We start from the raw sequence: 10,278 nt of genomic DNA on the forward strand, positions 1-10,278 counted from the left end.
GGCGCCCCAACTCCCCAATCGGCCCTGCTCTGAGCCTGACCAGGGGCTGCACTTAGGAATTGGGCCTGCCCTCTGCCACCCGGAAGCAGGCCTAAGCCAGCAGGTCCTTATCTCCCGAGGGGTCCCAGACTGCGAGAGGGCACAGGCCGGGCTGGGGGACCCCCCCTCCCCTGCCCCCCGAGTGCACAAATTTTTGTGCACCGGGCCTCTAGTCTAATAACAGGATAATATGCCAGTTGGTTGGGACACCATCATGTAACGACTGATCCGCAGGCTGCGTCCCCGCCCCCTGCTCAGGCAGCTGCAAGGCCCAGGGTAGGTAGGATAGGATATGATAGGAGGGGATAAGAGAGGAGAGGGAGAGGAAGGCAGGCCTGCCTGCAGACAGGCAGAGAGGAGAAACAGAAATACAGAAAGGAAACAAAAAAAGACGCAGGAATAGAAAAGGGAAGGAAATGCGGGGATGCACAGGGGAGGGGGTGGCGACCAGGTGTACCCGGTGGCAGGGGTGTGGAGCAGGTGTGCCCCTCGAGGGGCGAGGTGCAGGCAGCATGGAGCAGGGGGCCCTGGGATGGGCCTTTGGCAGCAAGGCGCCCACGGGTCCTGGGACAGAGGGGTAGACGGTCTGAGGACTTCTGGGCAAAGGTGCTTCTGCTTCACAGCAGCAGCGCCTGGGCCGCACGGCCTCTGCCACCCTCACTGGGCTGGCGCTGGCGCCCGGTGCTGGGAGGGGAGGCACAGCTTAGCTGGGGCAGAGTTGGACACTAAGGAGGGTACCCCTTTTATCCCCAAGGGCTGGACCCCAATGACACTGGCCAGGGTTAGGTTGGTGGCGCATTAAGTGTACTTTGTTGACTAGAAGTTGGGGCATCCTGGGCAACGAATGGGAGGAGGATGGCGGCAGGGAGGCCAGGGAGTAGCGAAGGCCTGTCTGGGGCTGGGGCTGGGCCATGAGCTGGGAGTTAACAACCCCCAAACGGAAGGAAGCTTTAATATCAAAGTGGGCTCAGGTGGGACCGGAAGCAGGTCCTAGAGAGGAAAGGGGAAGGTTTAAAAGAGAAACCAGTGAACTGGGGGGGGTGGGGGGCAGAGGGTAATAATAAGAAAGGAGAGAGGGAGGCAGGGTTCAGGGAAAGGCAAATGGGGGAGAGGGTGGGAGGAGTAAGAAGGAGACAGACACCGGGGAATGAAGGAAGAGAAAGGAGGAGGGAGGGAGGGAGGGAGAGGGGCCACGGGAGGTTCAAAGGGAAAGAAAGCAGGAAAGAGAAGGATGCTAAAATGAGGTGAGGCCAGGAAAATAGTTAAATAAAAAGATAAAACAGAATGTGAGAGTGAGGGGAGTTTAAAAGGAGGAGTTAGTAAGAAAATTAACTACAGGGTGATTTTTTAATAATGTAGTCGCACATCCCCTGAGAGCTCCTGGACTGTGAAAGGGCATAAGCTTGGCTGAGCTCCTCCCCTCCTCATGCACACATTTCGTGCACCAGGCCTCTAGTTTTAAATATTTATAATATTAACATTTTTTATAAATTATACACAAACATATGTGTACATATATAATTGTAATAGTAATTACTATTACCTAAAAACATTTCCCTTTGATTATTGGAGAAGTATACATCATCAACTTTACATTTTCCCCTCTTGTTCATTGTTATGGCATTATAACATTTCAATCCACATTCTACATATTTTGGAGGCATCTATGTATTATCATATTTAGCCAAAATTTTTTTCCTTGTTTTTCTCTGTTAGTTGCAACCAAGAAGAAGATCCACCAATCAATCAGTTTTAGAGACATAAGTATTTAACTTGTTTTCTAATTTTCATTTTAATTTACTTAAAGATCAATAAAATATGGTATGGTATCTTTGACTAGATTTTAAAACCATAAATTCAATGTCCTGCACTTAAAACTAGTCTCCCTTTGATCTGAATCATGCTTTTAAAATATTGTATGCTATTTCTAAAAATTCAGACATTTCTAAAAATGTCATTTTGGATCTTGCTTCTTGCTAGACCTATGCCAGATATATGTTAATAGCATTTTTGCTTTACTACATTAAAAATCTAGTCTTAACCTTAGCAAATACATTTTTTCTGTAATAACACAAATTAATAGGGCATTTTATGTTGCCTACTATAAAGTTAACTGGTTCATATTATTTGGAAGAATTATCAGCATTCATTTTAGTTCATTATTTTGAATTATTTCTCAAAAAAAATTTTCAATTTTTTAATATATATTTTTATTGATTTCAGTGAGGAAAGGAGAAGAAGAGAGAGATAGAAACATCAATATGGGAGAGAATCAATGGTTGGCTGCCTTCTGGACACCTCACACTGGGGATCGAGCCTGCAACCTGGGCATTAAACTGTGACCTCCTGGTTCATAGGTCGATACTAAACCTCTGAGTCACTCAGGCCAGGCAGTTGTCTCAATTTTATACCTAAAATGTTTAAACAATATTCCCATCTAATCAATCATAATATTCAATTTTAATAATGACATTTTGTTTTGAAGAATGTTTAATATATTGAAAAATATGTAGGATCCATGGGTACAAAGAATTTTCTAATCATTGTATTTACAAAAATTTAAAATAAAATTGGATTTTTATCTTAATTTATTTTAGTTACTTCACTTCCAAGTATTTTGAATACTGCATGGAGAAATATTAGAATATTTTAATGTGAAAATGGAATTTGATCCTGACTTTCCCTTATCTTTGTGAAAGGAGAGAATAACACAATATTTCCATTTTTAACTTTTTTAATAAATTACTAGAGTTGTTATGAGTTTGCAGTAGGAGTAAGAAAGAAGGTTTACTTATTAATTTTATACCAATGTATATGTCTTTGTTGTTGTTGTTTTGCATGAAAAAATGATGTGAGGATACTGAGTGACATAACTGTAATTCAAAATTTATACTCTCAAAATGTACAAGAGATATTTGGAAATGCAATTCTTGATGAATAAATAAATGTATTACTTATGTTCTGAAGACACACATGGATGAACAGCAATTTAAAATCTACAAGCTTACTTTTTTAAAAATTATTTTTATTGGATTTTTTTGAGAGAGAGGGATAGAGAGATAGAGAGGAACATCATCAGTCAGCTGCCTCCTGCATATCCCTATTAGGGACCGATCCCGAAACTCGGGCATGTGTCCTGACCAGGAATTGGTGAACCCGTGACCTTTTGGTTCCTGGGTCAACACTCAACCACTGAGCCACACTGGTCGGGCTACAAGCTTACTTTTAAGCATCAATTTATATGCTAGGAAATTGGCCAATTCCATTAAAAATAATAAAATATTCAGGTTGTGTCTACACTCATGAATTTCTTCAGACATATCATTAACTATCTATTCCATTTGATGGCACAATGTACAGTTAATTTTTGTTTCCTCTATTTATTTGTATAAATATCTTTTAAAAGGAAAAGATGTAGGTATTTTTAGTGGAACAAAGACACTGAGGAGGAAAATAGAATGCAAAAACATAAACTTGGGTCAGGACAAAATAAAATGTTATTTCAGCCTCCTTATGAGTTCAAAAGTTTTCTGATTTTCACATATTTTCAATTTTGTGACATCTTGATGGACCTGGAGATTATTATGTGAAGTGAAATAAGCCAGTCAGAGAGCGACAAATACCATAAGATCTCACTCATATGTGGAATCTAATGAACAGAATAAATTGAACAAACAAAATAGAACCAGAGGCATGGAACAGACTGACAGATATCAGAGGGGAGGTGGGTGGGGTGGATGGGATGAAAGAAGGTGAAGAGAATAGCCCGTGGACATAGACAACAATGTGGTGAGGGCCAGAGGGAGGGCAGAGTGGGTCTGAGTGGAGGGGGGCAAAATGGGGGGGATTAGGGAACATCTGTAATAATGTAGATAATAAAAATAAAATATAGTTTATTTTTTTTTCAATGTGAGAGACACATGGACGTATTTTTGTAGTATTTTAAGCATGGTTGAAGGACACTGCTCCTTGACTCCAGTATCTATCTTTTGTAAGAGAAAACTGGGCTAGAAGAAAGTATTTTTCAGCTTTCTTTGCTGGTAGGCGTGCTTATACCTGTGACTTCCCACCTCCATGAAAGTGTGTGTTAGGTGGGAAGGCTCCTAAATAAAAGGACACCCTTTTGCCTCCCAGTTTCTCCGAGTGCCTGCCGAAAGCCTGGGTGTAATCACTGAAGATTTAGTAGATATATTTTATAATGATGTGACTTCAAGAACATGCAGGCTCTGCCCTTAAGGACAGAACTGTGGAAAAATAGGAGCCTGAGTCCTTGATGACCCTGTAAAGCTGTATATAAGCTCTAAACTGCTTTTTTATGTGAGAGGGAATTACTTTTTATATTGTTTAAGCTACTGGCATTTAAACTTGGCTGCAAATTGGAAATACCTATCGAGTTTTAAATATTTAAGATGCTTGGGTTCTATCCCATGAGATACTGATTTAGTTTACTAGGGCACTGGGAATTTCCAAAGCTCCCCAAATGATTCTAACATGCAGCAAAGTTTGATAACCACTAGTTTAAAGGTACTTTTTGTTTGCTTATTTGTTTTGGTGGGGTTGTTCTGTGATAGCTGAAGACAAGTAACTGATATATCTCTTATAAACAATTAGATTTAGGTATTACTCTTTTGATTTATTACAGTTTATGTGGTAAGTTAAAAGGAATCCATAGGGTACAAGATAAACTATGTTAAATGTTAACACTAAGCTAGTTTCTGTCTACTAGTACAGTTAGAATTTTTTTTTGTATAGGTTAGAATTTATTACTTATAAATACAAAACAAGTATAAATGTATTTAAAAATTTATGGATACTTTATTATATGTCTAGCAAACCATTTCTATGGTAAAAATGAATAGCAAATAGCCCTAGCTGGTTTGGCTCAGTGGATAGAGCATTGGCATGTGAACTGAAAGGTCCCAAGTTCAATTCTGGTCAAGGGCACATGCCTGGGTTGTGGGCTCGATCCCCAGTGGGAAACTTGCAGGAAGCAGCCAAGCCAATCCATGATTCTCATCATAGATGTTTCTATCTCTCTCTCCCTCTTCCTTCCTCTTTCTGAAATCTAAAAATATTTTTAAAAAATGAATAGCAAATAAAAGTGAAATATTTAAGTGTTTATGTTATAAAATATTATCCACACTAATAAAAGACAAATATGCTAATTGACCGTGCCTTCGATATGCCCACCAGTCAATCAGAAGAGTATGCAAATTAACCCAACAAAGATGGCAGTTAATTTGCATACACAGGAGCCCAGCAAAGACCAAAGACAGTGTAGAAGGAAGCCAAGCACTGCAGAAGGGAGCCACGTGGCGGAGAAGGGAACGGATTGGAGGTAGCAGAGAAGGGAGCGGAGCTGAGGCAGTGGACACAGGAGGGAGTGAAGTGGCTGAGAAGGGAGGGAGCTGAGGTGGCGGGGAAGGGAGGGAGGTGAAGCAGAGGACACAGGAGGGAGCCAAGGGCGAAGCGGTGAAGGGAGGGAGCGAGGCAGCGGAGAAGGGAGCGAAGTCTGCCTCGGTGGGCTTCGCTCCCTTCTCTGCTTCGCTCCAGTCTCAGGAAGCCCTATTCTTGCAGGAATCTTCCTGAAATGGGCCTCTAGTTGGTAATAATAGAGCTTAAATTTAATAATTTTATTATTTTAATTGAACTTAATAATAGGGAATTTAAATGAAATTTAAATCTTTTAAAAATATCAACATTTTGAAAAGTCATCAGGACAAAACTATCATAATAAAATCAAGTATTTATACTTTGTTAATACTGGAGCACTATTTCATTGTTGCCTTGATTTCATTCAAAGTTTTCATTTTTATTTTTATTTTTGAAATTCTTAATGATATGAGAGACTAGATGAGGCTCTCTGGATGACACAGAGTCAAACTTAAGGTCACTTTATAAAAGCTGAGTATGGCTAGTGAGTCATTTTAGAATCCTAAGAACTTTAGACCCAGTGAAGTCTGAATCTACCTGCTCATAGCTCTTTTCCATGGACCTCTTCCAGGTACTAAATAAAGACTGAGGAATGAGGCAGGAGATATAAGTCTTTTCTTAGTGGCAGAAGTGAGCAAGACCTGCCAATGTTCGAGGTGTGAGCAGGAGTGCTTGGAGAAGCCAGAATCTGTAACATCAATCAACAATTTCCCCCCCTGGATTACTCTTATAAATTGAAGTATAAGTTTTATGTGCTTTGTAAAGTTTCCATTCACCCTTTTTCTTTCCAACTCCAAGATTATCAAACAGCATCAATCATTCTCTTATTTTCTGCCTTGTTGGTGGAAGCTTGTTATTCCTTTACTCTCATTTCAGTGGGGTTTTAGAAAGAGGTTTGTTTTCAATCCAATGTGTTTAACCAAAGTCCTTATAAATTCATTTTTCTTGCTATCAACTTTTGAGGGGTTATTTTTTTTATTCTAACTTTTATCCAAATATAGTAGACATATCCATGGGAATATGTTCCAAGACTCCCAGTGGATCTTTGAAACCCCCCATACTACTTAACTCCATACATAGTATTATGTTTTTTCCTATACAAACATATCTCTGATAAAGTTTAATTGTATATTAGACACAGTAAGAGATTCATAACCATTAATAAGAAATAGTATATTATAACAATATATTGTAATAATAGTTATGTAAATGTGGTCTTTCTTTCTCTCTGCTAATCCATCTGATAACAGAGGGCTATTAAGTGACCAATGGGTGGGCAGTATATACAGTGAGGGTAAGCCAGACAAAGGGGTCATTTATGTCCTGGGCTGGACTGAGCAGGATGGTGCAAGATTTCATCATGCCACTCAGAACAGATGCAATTCCAAACTTATGAATTGTTTATTTCTGAAATTCTCCATTTAGTATTTTTGGATCCTGGTCGAAATTGTGGAAAGTAAAACGCAGATATAGGAGGACTAATGGATCTTTGTGAGTCAGTGTATGTCAAAATGGGCAATCTCCAAATCTTAGAGAATCTGCCTTAAAATAGGAGGTTTAACTCATTCTCATTTTTTAATGATTATTATGCTTTTGTATTTATCTCTGCAATATTCTCTTTCTCAATTTATCATTTTTTCTTTTTTATTTTGTTAGTATTTCATTTCTATATTTGAAGTATTTGAAGTATTTGATTTCTTTTGTTCCCCTGTGGTTGGATACAGGTTGCACATTCGATTGCTATTACTATTCTTTTCTATTACTGAGTTTATATATTAAAATTTTAAAATATTTAATTTAACTTTATATTTTTATGATTGCTTAGATTTATTTCATATTTGTATCCTGCCATTAAATAATGCAAAACTTCTCATATCCCCTAATGCTCCATTTAAAATAACCTATGATTTTTTCTTCCAGAGTTTATATACTTTTATATTATGCATCAGTGCATTGCTGAATCAAACTTAACTTAGATTGCTGTATTTCTTTTTGTTGCTGCTATTTCAGAAGTAATCTTTTTTATTATTAAATTTATTGTGGTGACATTGGTTAATAGGATCATATAGGTCTCAAATATATAGTTCTATGATATAAGATCTGTATATTGCACTGTATAGTGCAAAGTCAAATAATCTTCTGCACCATATATTAACCCCTTTAACCTCCCTCCCCCACCTTCCTTCTGGCAACTATGGAACTGCTGTCTTTGTCCACAAGTTTGAGTTTTATATCCCACATATGAGTGAAATCATATGGTTTTTAGCTTTTTCTGACTGACTTATTTTGCTTAGCAAAATATTCTTAAGGCCCATCTATGTTGTTGCAAATGTCACTATTTTGTCTTTTTCTTATGGCTGAGTAGTATTCTATCCTTCCTTCTACTTACTCTGCCCTTTTGTTGTTGCTCTCTTTCTAGTTCTTTAAGTTATAGGGTTAGATAATTATTACCATTTGTTTTTTGTTTTTTTTATGGTTGTTATTGATAAGTACTTAGTTATTGCCATTTTAATTCTGTATGCCTAGGTTTCTCTCTCTGTTTCTTCTTCTCATTCATCAGTCCCTTTAGGATTTCTTGTAATATTTAATAGCATGCTATTTAGCCTCCATGTGTTTAATTTTGTATTGTTTTTATTGTAGTTGATTTCTAATTTTATGCCATTGTGATCTGAGAAGATGCTTGATATTATTTCAATCATGTTGAATTTGTACAGACTTAGCCTATGTCCTAACATGTGGTCTATCTTTGAAAATGTCCCATGTGTACTTGAGAAGAATATATATTCCATAGCTTTGGGTTGAAATGTTATGAAGATATCAATTAATTCCATCTGATCTAGTGAGTTGCTTAGGATTGCTGTTTCTTTGCTGATTTTTTTTGTCTAGAGGATTTATCCAGTGGTGTCAATGGGGTATTAAAGTCTGATACTATGATTGTATTGCTGTCAAACTCTCCCTTGATATCTTTCAGAAGGTTTTTTTAATGTATTTGGGCGCTCCTGTTTCAGGTTCATATATGTTTACCAGAGATATATTCCCTTTAGTATTATGAAGTGGCCTTCATTATTTATTGTTATGGCCTGCACTTTGAGGTATATTTTGTCAGATATAAGTATTGCTACCTCAGCTTTTTTTCATTTCCATCTGCCTGAGGAATTTTTTTTCATCCCTTCACTTTCAGACTGTGTGAGTCCTTTGTTCTGAGATGGGTATCTTGTAGACAGCATACATATGGGTCATGTTTTCTTATCCATGCAGCCACCCTATGTCTTTTGATTGGAGCATTTAATCTATTTACATTTAAGGTTATTATTGATAGGTAGTTGTTTATTGCCATTTTTATTCTTGAAGTCTGTGTTTCTCCTCTTTCTATTCCTTCTTCTTTCACTAATCCCTTAGGATTTCTTGCATTGCTATTTTGGTTGTAATAAAGTCCCTTAGCCTGTTTTCACCTTCAATTTTCAATGATATCCTTGCTGGATAGAGTATTCTGGGATTTAGTCCCTGCTGTTCATTACTTTGTATACTTTATTCCATTCCTTCTGGCCTGATGTGTTTCAGTTGAGAAATCATTTGATAGTCTAATGGGATTTCCCTTGTAGGTAACCTCCTGTCTCTCTCTTGCAGCCCTTAATATTCTTTCTTTGTCATTAACATTTGCCATTGTAATTATGATGTGTCTTGGTGTAAGTCTTTTTGGGTTTGTTTTGTTTGAGACTCAGTGCTTGTGGACTTTTTCTTTTCCAAGTTAGGGAAGTTTTCTGTCATAATTTCTTCAAATAGGTTTTCTGTTTTTGCTCAGCTTCTACTTCTTCTGGCACCCCTATATGCAGATGTTGCTTCATTTCATGTTGTCTCAAAGCTCCCTTAATCTCTCCTGCTGCTTTTTTATTATTTTTTTCCAGTTGCTGTTCAGATTCGGTGCTTTCCTACACTGTTTTCTAACTTGCTGATTTGGTCCTCATCTTCTACTAGTCTACTGTTGAAATCTTCCATTGTGTTCTTTATTTCAGCTCTGTCATTCTTCATTTCCTCTTAATTTTTACACATGTTGGTGAATTTCTCATCCACACTTTTGAGCATCCTTATAACAATGACTCTGAATTCTTTCTCTGACAAATTGCTTGCCTCCATTTCACTTAGTTCCTATTCTGGTGATGCCTCCTTTTCTTTTCTTTGGGGGTTGCTTCTTTGTCTCCCTAATTTTTCTGTCTCTGTATTTGTTTCTATGTAATATGAGTTGCTGTCTCTTTCTAGCCCTGAGCAACCTGATTGAGGTCTGAGAAGTTGAAGCCCCTAACCGTTCCAATTGTGCAGGACTCATCCCAGAGGCTGGATGTTTTCTGTTTTTGCTCAGCTTCTACTTCTTCTGGCACCCCTATATGCAGATGTTGCTTCATTTCATGTTGTCTCAAAGCTCCCTTAATCTCTCCTGCTGCTTTTTTATTATTTTTTTCCAGTTGCTGTTCAGATTCGGTGCTTTCCTACACTGTTTTCTAACTTGCTGATTTGGTCCTCATCTTCTACTAGTCTACTGTTGAAATCTTCCATTGTGTTCTTTATTTCAGCTCTGTCATTCTTCATTTCCTCTTAATTTTTACACATGTTGGTGAATTTCTCATCCACACTTTTGAGCATCCTTATAACAATGACTCTGAATTCTTTCTCTGACGAATTGCTTGCCTCCATTTCATTTAGTTCTTATTCTGGTGATGCCTCCTTTTTTTTTCTTTGGGGGTTGTTTCTTTGTCTCCCTAATTTTTCTGTCTCTTTGTATTTGTTTCTATGTAATATGAGTTGCTGTCT

General features: G+C 37.9%; 1 pseudogene; it reads right to left on the bottom strand.

Annotated features, from left to right (window-relative positions):
* LOC102252824 overlaps positions 1-1,652 on the bottom strand; it is a 10,570-nt pseudogene extending 8,918 nt beyond the window's left edge.
* Positions 1,653-10,278: the final 8,626 nt, after the last annotated feature.

The sequence above is a fragment of the Myotis brandtii genome, unplaced genomic scaffold, assembly GCF_000412655.1.
Source record: "Myotis brandtii unplaced genomic scaffold, ASM41265v1 scaffold5, whole genome shotgun sequence".
Classification (NCBI taxonomy): Eukaryota; Metazoa; Chordata; class Mammalia; order Chiroptera; family Vespertilionidae; genus Myotis; species Myotis brandtii.